The 11,486-nt window shown below is 41.1% G+C and overlaps 1 long non-coding RNA gene across 1 annotated transcript in view; it reads right to left on the bottom strand.

The window, feature by feature from the left end:
• Nucleotides 1-5,060, bottom strand: part of LOC122562461 — a 50,537-nt gene extending 45,477 nt beyond the window's left edge. The window contains exon 1 of the long non-coding RNA XR_006315313.1: nucleotides 4,850-5,060. This is a non-coding gene — a long non-coding RNA (uncharacterized LOC122562461). The remainder of the gene's footprint in view (nucleotides 1-4,849) is intronic.
• Between the last annotated feature and the right edge of the window lie 6,426 nt (nucleotides 5,061-11,486).

Here is an 11,486-nt window from a genome sequence, read left to right as displayed (position 1 = left end):
ACCTATCACCCTCACCTTGACCTCTTTTCACCTATCACATTTCCGACGACCCTCCCCCAAGTCCCTCCTCCCTATCTTTTATCTTAGCCTGCTGGACAAACTGTCCTCATTCCTGAAGAAGGGCTAATGCCCGAAACGTCGATTCTCCTGTTCCCTAGATGCTGCCTACTCTACATTTACCCCTGACTAATGCACCTAACCTTCATATCCCTGAACACTATGGGCAAATTAGCTTAGCCAATTCACCTGACCTGCACATCTTTGTGATTGGGGGAGGAAACTGGAGCACCTGGAGGAATCCCACGCAGACACAGGGTGAATTTGCAAACTCCACACAGCCAGTCGCCTGAGGCTGGAATTGAACCCAGGTCCCTTGCGCTGTGAGGCAGCACTGCTAACCACTAAGTCACTGTGACACCTATTTTGACCGTTATTTGCAACACGTGAACTTTCCTTACCTGTATTGGCTATAACGCCATTCCTGCCCCATTAGTTCAAATGGCATAGTTGTTGCGTGATTTTCTTATAATGTGAGATTGCATAAGAACCAAACTATGGCATTATATCAGAACCGACTATAGTTCTTTCCACATATCTTGTGCCACTGAGCTGTGTGGCGGGTGTTGGGATGTCAATGAACACCACCTTCCTCTGGTACACAAAGTTAAAAATCACATAACACCAGGTTATAGTCCAATAGGTTTAATTGGAAGCACTAGCTTTTGGAGCGCTGCTCCTTCATCAGGTGGTTGTGGAGGACACAATTGTAAGACTCAGAATTTATAGCAAAAGATTACAGTGTGATGTAACTGAAATTATACATTGGAAAATACCTTGATTGTTTGGTAAGTATCTCATCTGTTAGAATGATCATGTTAGTTTCACTTCTTGCATATATAAATCACAAAACTTTTATTAAAAGTTACATTCTCAGGTTAACTTTAACAATTGGTGTCAGCCCAGATAACGTGTTAAAGGTGTTAGCCCCGTGTGCTGCTGTCTGTGCCATAATGTTTAGACGAATTCTACTCTAAAATAATGAATCAAGAGTCTTACATGGATTCATGCAGTTTTTGAACAAAGTACAATGTAACCTCTGGTGCATTTGCTCAATTGGAGCAACCACTGAAACCTTGTAAAATATGAAGGTCCTTAGTAAAGCTGTTGTCACAGTTAACATTGTGTTTGCAACTAGAAATTCAACTGTGAAGCTTTAGGCTGTTTAGGTTTAGGTTTTAAAAAAAATACTTCATCATATTAAGGATTTCCTAGAATCCTTTACTTTAATCCTCAGAACCTTGTCATCATCAGGAGGTGCTGCATGCTAAGAACTTGCCTAAACTCAGGTTGAACATGAAATATTCATCAGGATCGATACTCAGCCAATTGGATAAAAGACACAAAAAATAGCAGCAGAAATAGGATATTCGGCCCTTTGAGTCTGAGCTGCCATGCAATAGGATTATGGCTGATCATCCAACTCAGTGCCCTGCTCCCATTTTCTCTCCATGCCCTTTCATCCCTTTAACTTTCAGAACTATTAGGGCTATGTAAGACAATCCCATTTTGCTTGCTTCCACTTTTGAATATTCTTTCACGGCATGGTCCCCACCATCCTGACTCGGAAATATATCGTCATTCCTTCATTGCAGTTGAGTCAAAATCCTGGAATTCTCTCCCTCAGGGCATTATGGTCAAGCTACAGTGATTCAAGAAGGCAGCTCATCATCATTTCCCCATTGGCAACTAGCTGACCAGCCAGCGATGCCCACATTCCACAAGTGAACATAAAAACCAAATGTGCAGCACTGGCAAGGCCAGCATTTGTTGCTTATCTCACAATTGCCCTTGTAAACAGAATAATGAGCTGTCTTCTAAAACTACCACAGTCCATCTGGAGTAAGGCATGGTGTTGTTAGGAAGGAACTTTCAGAATTTTGATCAAGTGGACACTGGAATGTTGAAATAGTTCCCAGTCAGTATGCTGTGTGGCTTGGAAAGTATCTTGCAACTGGTGGTGTCCGCTAGCATGCATCTGCTACCCTTATCCTTCCAATTGGAGGTATTAAAGAACTTAGAAAGGCTTGTTCAAGGTTTTAGTAAATTCCTATGTGCATCTTGTATATAACGCACACTGCTGTCTCTGTGATGGAGACAGTGAATGCTTAAGGTGCCAGTCAAGTGGTAAGCTCTCAGTAATTACTATTCATGTCTTCAGAGGAGATGAACAGAGAAATGAAGGGTTAAAAGAACAGATTTTACAAGGATATTGTAAGACATGAAGACCTTCAGCTTGAAGTAATGATTGGAAAAGTTGGAAAGTTTCCCCAGTTTAGAGCTTGGAGGGTTTCAAAATGGTTTAATTCCTTTCTGGTGAGCAGGTAAATAATTAAAGGTCAGAGATTCAAAATCAGTGGTAAAAGATCTAGATGGGAGATAAGGAGGAAAAGTAACATGTAGAGTCACCAGAATTTGCAACAATTAACCCGAAAAATTGTTAGAAGGTGATTCCAAAAATAATTTATAAGAGAGGTTTGACAGGCACCTGAGGACAAGTCAGAACAGAGAACATGGAACTGTACAGCACAGGAATGGGCCCATTGGTCCACAATGTTGTACCAAACATGACACCAAATGAAGTTAATCCCTCCTGCCTGTCCTTGATCAATCTCCCTCCATTCTTTGCATATTCAAAGAATGCTTATCTTAAAGGGTCCCTTAAAGGCCCCTATTGTATCTGCCTGCACCACCACCCCTGGTAGCGTGTTCCAGACTCTGTGTAAAAAAAAATCTCTCACATCTCCTTTGAACTCTCCCCCCTCACCTTAAATGCATGCCCCCTAGTATTAGACATTTCAACTCTGGGAAGATGATTCTGACCATCAACCCTATCTATGCATCTCATAATATCATAAACCTCTCCCCTCAGCCCCTGCTGCACAAGAGAGAAAAATGTTTTATGAGCCTCTCCTGAAAGCTCATACCCTCTAATCCAGGCAGTAACCTGGCAAACCCTGTCTGCACCCCTCCAAAGACTCCACATCCTTCCTGTAATGTGGCAACCAGAATTGAATGCAATACTCTAAGTGTGGCCTAACCAAAGTCTTATAAAGCTGCAACATGACTCTTGTCCTCAATTCCCCGAACAATAAAGGCAAGGATGCCTTTGCCACCATATCTACTTGCGTGGACACTGTCAGGAAGGGTTACTTGAGGGTTATGGAAAAATGCAGGACTCAGCAGGATTCATATCTCAAAAGAAACAGCAAAGATGCACACAATGGACTGAATGGCTTTTCTTTGTGTTTTCTGCATCTTTGATTTAATGTAGATTCAATAAGCTCATTCCCAGCAAAATGGGCAAATAGATGTAATAATTATTCTAATCATTCTAATCAAAGAACATATAAAACTTCAGTCATTTAATGCAGAATCTATTGTGAGGCAGAAACCCATAACCTCACCCTTGCCTCATCTCTGAAACCTCTGAAGCTCAACAAGCCTGTGAGATATCTATATTCCTCTAATTTACTCTCCAGAGCATTCTGAATTTTAATTGTTCCATTATTGGTAACTGTGCCTACGGATGCTTCAGAGCTAAGCTTTCAATATTCTTCCCAAACCTTTCCATTTTTGTACCTCTCCTTTCTCCTTTAATATGCTCCTTAAGACTTATTACTTTGACCAAGCTTTATGCATTTAATTAAATAGTCATTTTTTTTGTGTCAAATCTTTGTGTTTATATGCTGTTCCTTTGAAGCAACTTGGGATGTGTTATTGTGTTAAATTGCAACAGAAATGCAAGTTGCTGCATCTGCTGTGAAATTAAATTCGATCTCAAAACCTTTTTGTCCTCTCTCAGCACATTAGGTTGTTAAAAAGTCAAAGCGAAGAATCTGCTCAGGCTGGTCTCTGCCTCAGTACTGTGTCAAGTGTTTTTTTTTAAAAATAACTTTCAACTACTTAATGAGAAATTCGTTCAATACACTCTTAAGAGAGAAGCTGTTTGCTGAACAAATTGTTTTATGGCCCCTGATGCCTTTGAGGTGATAAGTAGTGTTTATCTTGTTGGGTTTGGAATGTTTTTAAACTGCTCATTTCCACAAGCGCCTGCCTTTTTCTTTTATCTTTGCCCCATTCTGCCTTCCAGTGTTATCAGAATCTAGAACCTCTCCAGATACAGGGTTTCTATGGTGACGACAGAAAGCAGAGATAGTGTTGAATGAGGTTATAAAATGCATCGAGAGACTGTGGAGTGGAATATCATCAAGTTAGCACAAGTGCTGAGACAATGGCAGTGGCAGTGATTTGTTTAGATTAGTGTGGTCGCACTGGGATTGTTGATAGGGTGCTGAACAAATTTGTAATAATCATATTTTGTTTTAAAGGGAAACAAACTTCCCTAATAGAAGTTACTTGTTTCACATCAACAGAGAGGTAGTCACCACATACATTACTCTAACACCAGCCTCCTCTAATTTGCACATCAGCAAAAAGCCTTCAGTGGTTTTAATTAAGTGGAGAAAGTGTGTTCAAGAGGATAGGGGAGACCTGATGCTGAATGTGGGAGGCACAGAGAGAAAAATGGAATGGGAACAAAATGAGGTAGAGCCCTATAAGTGGGAAATACTGTTCAATATTTATTCAGGGTCTCTGGTGGACCATGGGGAGTTTAGAATATCCTGCTGTATTTATTCTTTGTCTGTCAGAGCCGAGTGAATGGGGAATGTCTGCAATATTTATTTAGGGTCTCTCAGACTCCGGTGAATGCTAAATGTTCTCCTGTATTTATTCTGGGTCTCTCACAGAGACCGAGGGAATTACGCTGCAGCAATTATTCAGGACTTACCTCAGTGCCTGATTCCATGTCTACCACATGGCATTCCTTGAAATCCAAATATTAAATTTCTTCGGCTGGATTTGAGGCTTTTATTTTGTTCAGAAGCGAATGTGTGGAATGGTCCTTCGTGAGTACAATTGTCAACAGAGTTGCCCACTTCCAACCCAATGTAGTTTTCGCAGTCTGCAACTCTGAAAATGTTTTATCGGGAATCATCAGATTCGTCCGCTAACTGCTGACAGAAAGTTAAAAATCACACAACACCAGGTTATAGTCCATCAGGTTTAATTGGAAGCACACTAGCTTTTGGAGCGACGCTCCTTCATCAGGTGATTGTGGAGGGCTCGATTGTAACACAGAATTTAGTGTTACGATCGACCCCTCCACAATCACCTGATGAAGGAGCGTCACTCCGAAAGCTAGTGTGCTTCCAATTAAACCTGATGGACTATAACCCCTGGTGTTGTGTGATTTTTAACTTTGTACACCCCAGTCCAACACCGGCATCTCCGAATCATGCTGACAGAAAGGTTGGGAAACAATCAGAATTAGTGGGGAATAAACAACTTGACTCAGAAAGTTTCAAAGTTTAAGTGAGTTGTCAGTGTCTGTCATATTTTCCCAACTTGCACTCTACAGAATATCAGGCTGTTGCCTCAATCAAGATAAAGTCTGCTTTGGGGTTTTGATAGTAACAGCATCTCCTACTCCTTCTGACTTGAGAGGCAGCCTCTATTTAATTATTCTGATGAAGAGTCAAATTGTTAACTATGCTTTCTTCACACAGATGCTGCCATACCTGCTGAGTTTCACCAGCAACTTTCTTTTCCTTATTTACTTGATTTTTTTTCCAACCACGTACCTTTTGGAAGTAATCATTACTTGGCTAAAAGAAAAGCTTGAGAATGCTATGTGGAGCACACCCTCAGAACATTCGAAGTGCCAACTTAAGCTTAGGTCCTTCATTTGGTAAAGAAAACCAATCTAATGTCTGCTTTAGATATCTACCTGATACCAGAAACTCACCTGATCCAATGTTGAGCACAAAGGTGACTAATTGCTCTCCAATCTCTCTCTAATCGTATGCCAGACTTGCCATCTGTCCTCGTGATCTTGTCTGTTCACCAAGTATTCACTCTCAGCTCCACGTATTATTCCATCATTCTCCGGAATGCTTAGTCCCCTTCTAGAGATTGTAACAAAGTCAGCCATGGAACAGGAGTTCCGTGATTGGGGCTGTTAATCTGCTCCATTCACGGAGCCCTGGCTGACAGACACAAACAGGACGGTCAGAAATCCTGTTCACTCTAAGAGCTAGCTCTGAGGGAACTAGATCACTAACAAGGACTTCCCACGTGTAAATAAAGGGAGACCTGGTGATGGGACACCGGTCTCTGTGGAGGTATCTCACTCCTTGTGAATAAATCCCTCCCAATTCCATCCATCACTCTACCTCCAAACCCACATTAGCTTGCAGTTCCTCTTCCATCTCTGCAAAGTTTTGTATATCTCCTGGGATTGATGTCTCAACATCCAGCCTGTTTCAGGCTCCATGTATGCCATCTCTTCCATCTTAAGGTATTTTTGTTTTAATGGGGTAATAGGGCACGTGGTGGGATGGGAGAGTTCTGACACACCAGCTAAAGAGCTAGTGAGAGTCCTGTGGAACCACCTTTCAGAAAGACCCTTTGTTTAAGGTTAATTCACATACTTAACTGTGCAGCTGTGGGACTTGCACCTGCTCAAGGAACTCAAGGATTGGTCAAGGAATCAATATTGTGCCCACTGGGTGCAGCCAGCCAATCAGAGGTTGGCAACTCTTTATTGCTTTACATAGCCACAAGGGACATGTGGCTGCTGTATCACACTCACCCTCGGCACAGGATCATTACCAATTCCCAGATACAGATGGGTGATGGCCTGATAGTGATTGTGGAGTTCAGGGAAGGGGGCTTTCAGCAAAAGTTAGAGGAAGTGGGGGCCTGACTCTTAATAGACTCTCTCTTCCTGACAGTGGGTGCCCTGAGTGCCTGACTCTGAAGGACCCACCTGAAAACATGGCAGAGTTTATTTGTTATGTTCCTGGCATTGCAAGTCCTCAGTATCCTTGCAAAAGCCATCATTGATTTTTCCAAAATTAAAGTCAGGTGAGGTTTTAAAAATCCAGTGAGATATGCTGAGGCCGTTAATTGGGTATTAATTGTCCATTTCAAGACCCCCAATTGGCAGCAGGTTGTGAAGGCTATCCAAAGGTCTTCCCACTATTGACCTGATTACCGCATTGTCAGGAAAATGGCAGGGTCTCCACCTGTTACCTTCAAGCCTGACTAAATGCCTCCACACTAAATGGACTGGTATTCAATTTCACCTGAAAACTATTAGAACCACTAACTAACAATACTGTCTTAATAGTTCACTAGTTTGAACTAAGTTGATCTGAAAAATGTGTTGCTGGAAAAGCGCAGCAGGTCAGGCAGCATCCAAGGAGCAGGAGAATCGATGTTTCGGGCATAAGCCCTTCTTCAGGAATGCCAGAAACGTCGATTCTCCTGCTCCTTGGATGCTGCCTGACCTGCTGCGCTTTTCCAGCAACACATTTTTCCGCTCTGATCTCCAGCATCTGCAGTCCTCACTTTCTCCTAGCTGAACTAAGTTGACTCCAACTATTTGCATCTGAGAGTCAGATACATGTTAAAAGCAGTGAATGAGGTACATATGATTCTGCAAAAACATGAGCTCAGCTCTGCAAAAATGCAAGGCTTCCCTTACACATGAACAAATGACAAATTTAGGAGCAAGGATGCCTGAGTCATGGGCTTGGACATGGTACCTATCATTACAGGCTTGTCAGAGAGGATATTTATTAGCTTGAAGTATTAGCTATTAACATCAGGAATAGGGAGAAGGCCAGCTCTGTGGATTTTTTTGGTGGCATTAGGCCTTTTGCAAGTATAAGTTACATCAGAATGGTTTGGAACTAAAAGGTGGGCCTAGCATGTTGCAAAACCAATTGAGACAGAGGCTATGCTCATTTTTCAATTTTCTTGTCATGGGGTGTGAGCATCATTAGTAAGGCTAACATTTGTTGCACAGCTCTAATTGCTTCTGAATTCAGTGATTATTCAGATTGGGTTGAAACGTTAACCACATTGTTTTGGGTCTGAAGATAAACCAGGTAATAATGGAAAACAGATAAGTCATTAGGTTTTTTTGGGGGGGGACATTCAATAATAGTTTCTTAATCACCATTAATAGAACAAAATTTCAATTTGAGATTGATTAATTGCCAAGAGGAACGTGAACTCAAGTCCCCTGATAATCAGCCTGATAATCTAGAGTAGAAGCCCCAGTGATATTACCATTATATCACCGTTGCCCCTATGTCTTGTTGTAGGGTAATTTCTTCAAGGTATTCTTTTATATGTTCTGCTGAAACTGCATGGTTGATCTGAAAGTATGTTGCATTTGGGGTCAAGTGATAAAGGACAAGGAAATGATGTAGAAGATGAAGCGACTGTAGCAAAACTACCACCACTGTTAGTGTTAATTGTGGACACTATGAATGAAATTGTATAATTTTAAACTAAACTCGATTACTTGAGATAAAATGATCAATGAGGGCAGTAATGTGGTCACAGTTGGACTGAATTACTTAAATTGGGGTTATAGAAAGAGAGGTGATTCAGAAGCAGTGAACAAACCTTTTAAATGCTCAACTATAATTCTAAGAGCATTAAATCTCCCCCCAACAAAAAAGCTTTTTTTTTTAAATGCAGTGAGTGGTTGAGGTACTTAAAACCTTGCCTGACTGTAGTCGTGGCAAATTCAATCATGGGCTTTGCAAGGATATTGGGTAATTACCCAGGTAAAAGCCAGTGGAATAAGCTGAGTTGTTCTTAGAGATTCCACAGGGACATTATGGAATTTGTGAGCTCTTTCTTTAAGTCATACGCAGCTATGAAAGATCAAGATGTTCAGTTTAACTGCAAAATATTTTGATGCAAGTATAGATGTAAACTTGAATTTTAGTTAAATGGTTGTTGAGGTGAAGGAGTAACTTAGTTTAGAAAGGTTGTCAAAGCCTTGGAGAGAATGCAGAGGAAATTTACCAGCATGATACCAAGCATGAGGGCTTCAATTCTGTGGAGAGACAGAGGAAAACTGAATTTGTTCTCCTTACAGCAAAATGTTAAATGAAGGTGTTCAAAACTCTGAAAGGTTTTGATAGTGAGAAATTGGTTCCACTGGCTATGGAGCTGTCAGAGGACACCAGCATAGGAAAAGTGAGGAGAATTTTTTTTTAAAATGCAGTGAATTGCTGTAATCTGGAAAGCACTAGCCTGTTTGGGTAGAGAAAACAGATTAAATGGTAACTGGAACAAGTAAATTGGACATATACCTGAAAAGGAGAAATTTGCAGGACGAAAGTGCAGGTTTGTACATCATTCTTTCAAAAAGCTGGTGCAGATTATAGTGAGCTGAATGGCCTCCTCTTTTTAATATATAATAGAGGAGGGAATGTCACCATAATTATAATGGAGAACCTGATTATTACAGAGAGAAGTGATATTGGTCTGTTAGAGCTGTTCAATCTATGTTGGTGCAGCCAGGACAAACAATTGGCCCTGAATTGATTATTGGCGCCTGTTATTAGTCTCCAGGTCAGGGGGTTAACCAGAACAAGACACTATGTGCTCAAATAAAAAGGGCAACTGAATTAGAATTATCTGGGAATAAACCAGTAGAGTGACATTAGCCAAATGTAGTGCCACCAGGATAGAAGCATTGCTACAAATGACCTCTTCAGGGGTCACCACTAATGCACATGTGGTCAACCCAAAGTGCTCTAATTACAAATAATAACTAGACATAATCTGGTTTCACTCATTAAGAATACAATTAGCGCATTACTGAATTAGGTAGTCTATGTGTAATGGGGGGATTTTAATTACTCAGTTATTCAAAGGTCTGATAGAGGACGGACAAGTGTTGGGGTGATGGTGTTGAGAAATGTTGTGGATATTCTAAGCCTTTTTTTTCAAGCGGAGTATTGTAAGGAATTCAATGTCTAGATTGGATGGTAATGTTCCCACATCAGTTCACTTGCCTGCTCTATGCCGTGGGAGTAGCCAATTCACCTCAAGAGGGTGACTGTGAATATGGGTTAATTGGAGCAAGCTATATTGGAAGGACGGGCGGGCAGTGAATTCAGTGGAGAGACAACAGTTTGTTTTAAATCATGAAAGATGGGCTATTGATGTATCGGACCTCAAAGTTTCACTTATTACATGACTTTGATCATATTTAGGCACACAAATTCAGCCATTTTGTCTTAGCATGATCTCACACCAACAGCAGAGATAAATAGCTGTTTAGTTCTTTTTTTTAAAGATTAGATTCCCTACAGTGTGGAAACAGGCCCTTGGCCTAACCAGTCCACACCAACCCTCTGAAGAGTAACCCACCCAGACCCATTTCCCTCTGACTAATGCACCTATGGGCAATTTAGCATGTCTAATTCACCTGGCCTGTACATCTTTTGATTGTGGGAGGAAACCCACATAGACATGGGGAGAACGTGCAAACTCCACGCTGACAGTCACCTGAGGCTGGAATCAAACCTGGGACGCTGGTGCTGTGGGGGCAGTGCTAACCACTGTACCATCCCAAAGTTCTGTTTATTTCTGCATAGTAAAGATGTTTGAAGCATGTGAATGGGGCCAGGATAATAGAATAACTCCATAATCCTTTTCGAACAATATCCTCAGGTCTGATATTGTCCACATTTTCACAAGAACAGAATAACAGGACTCATTTAGGCTGGCAGTAATGGAGTACTATGGCTGCTATAATTACGTACACAACCACGTTCTCTGACCTCAGTGACAGGAGTACTACACTTATTGACATTATAGCAATTTATACACTTTATATTATACAATTTATGTACAAAAATGTTTCATTTGTTATGAAGTGCTGAAGTCATGAAAGGTGCTACATAAGTGCAAGTTATATCTTTTTCCTGCTGAGCCAAGTAAACTTCTAATTCAAAAGCCAACGTTGAGTCTGATTCATCTTTTTGGGTTCATCAGCAAAGACCCACATCTGATGGTCTGCGCCAATTAAAAAGCTGCACATCTTGTATCAGACCTTCTTCCTTAATGTATAGCAGCATTTCAACATCATCAGAATGATACATGTATTCAAAGAGAGACCTTAGCCTAGAGATTGAAAATGAAATTGAATGTGGTGCTGAGCAGATGATGTCCACAGGAAATCAATGCTAATTTGAGTCTAATCTGACTCATTTCATTACAAACCCAGTTCTTTATCATACGCCTAAGAAACAGGTAGTGCCTTTTTGGGCATAAAATGATCAGCCACTTTAAAATATTCACTAGAATATGAAAGTGACAGTCGCTCCTTCAGGTCTGAGATACACGCAGCTTGACAGCAGCAGCCTCCACCTGATAAAGCCAGCTGCTTTCATGCATCCAGGGATTTTGGTAGTGCTATATCAATGTGCCATGTGGTTAAAAAGCAGCTCCCTTCTATCAGACGTATGGTGTAGGGGCTCTGAATCCCCAACTCCTGATCCCATTGCTATTCTAACATCAGGAATGCGGCAGAGTTCTGAGTTATCAGC

The sequence above is a fragment of the Chiloscyllium plagiosum genome, chromosome 25 (assembly GCF_004010195.1).
Source record: "Chiloscyllium plagiosum isolate BGI_BamShark_2017 chromosome 25, ASM401019v2, whole genome shotgun sequence".
Taxonomy (NCBI): Eukaryota; Metazoa; Chordata; class Chondrichthyes; order Orectolobiformes; family Hemiscylliidae; genus Chiloscyllium; species Chiloscyllium plagiosum.
The sequence above is the reverse complement of the archived record's forward strand: the minus strand, read 5'-3'. Positions and strand labels throughout refer to the sequence as shown.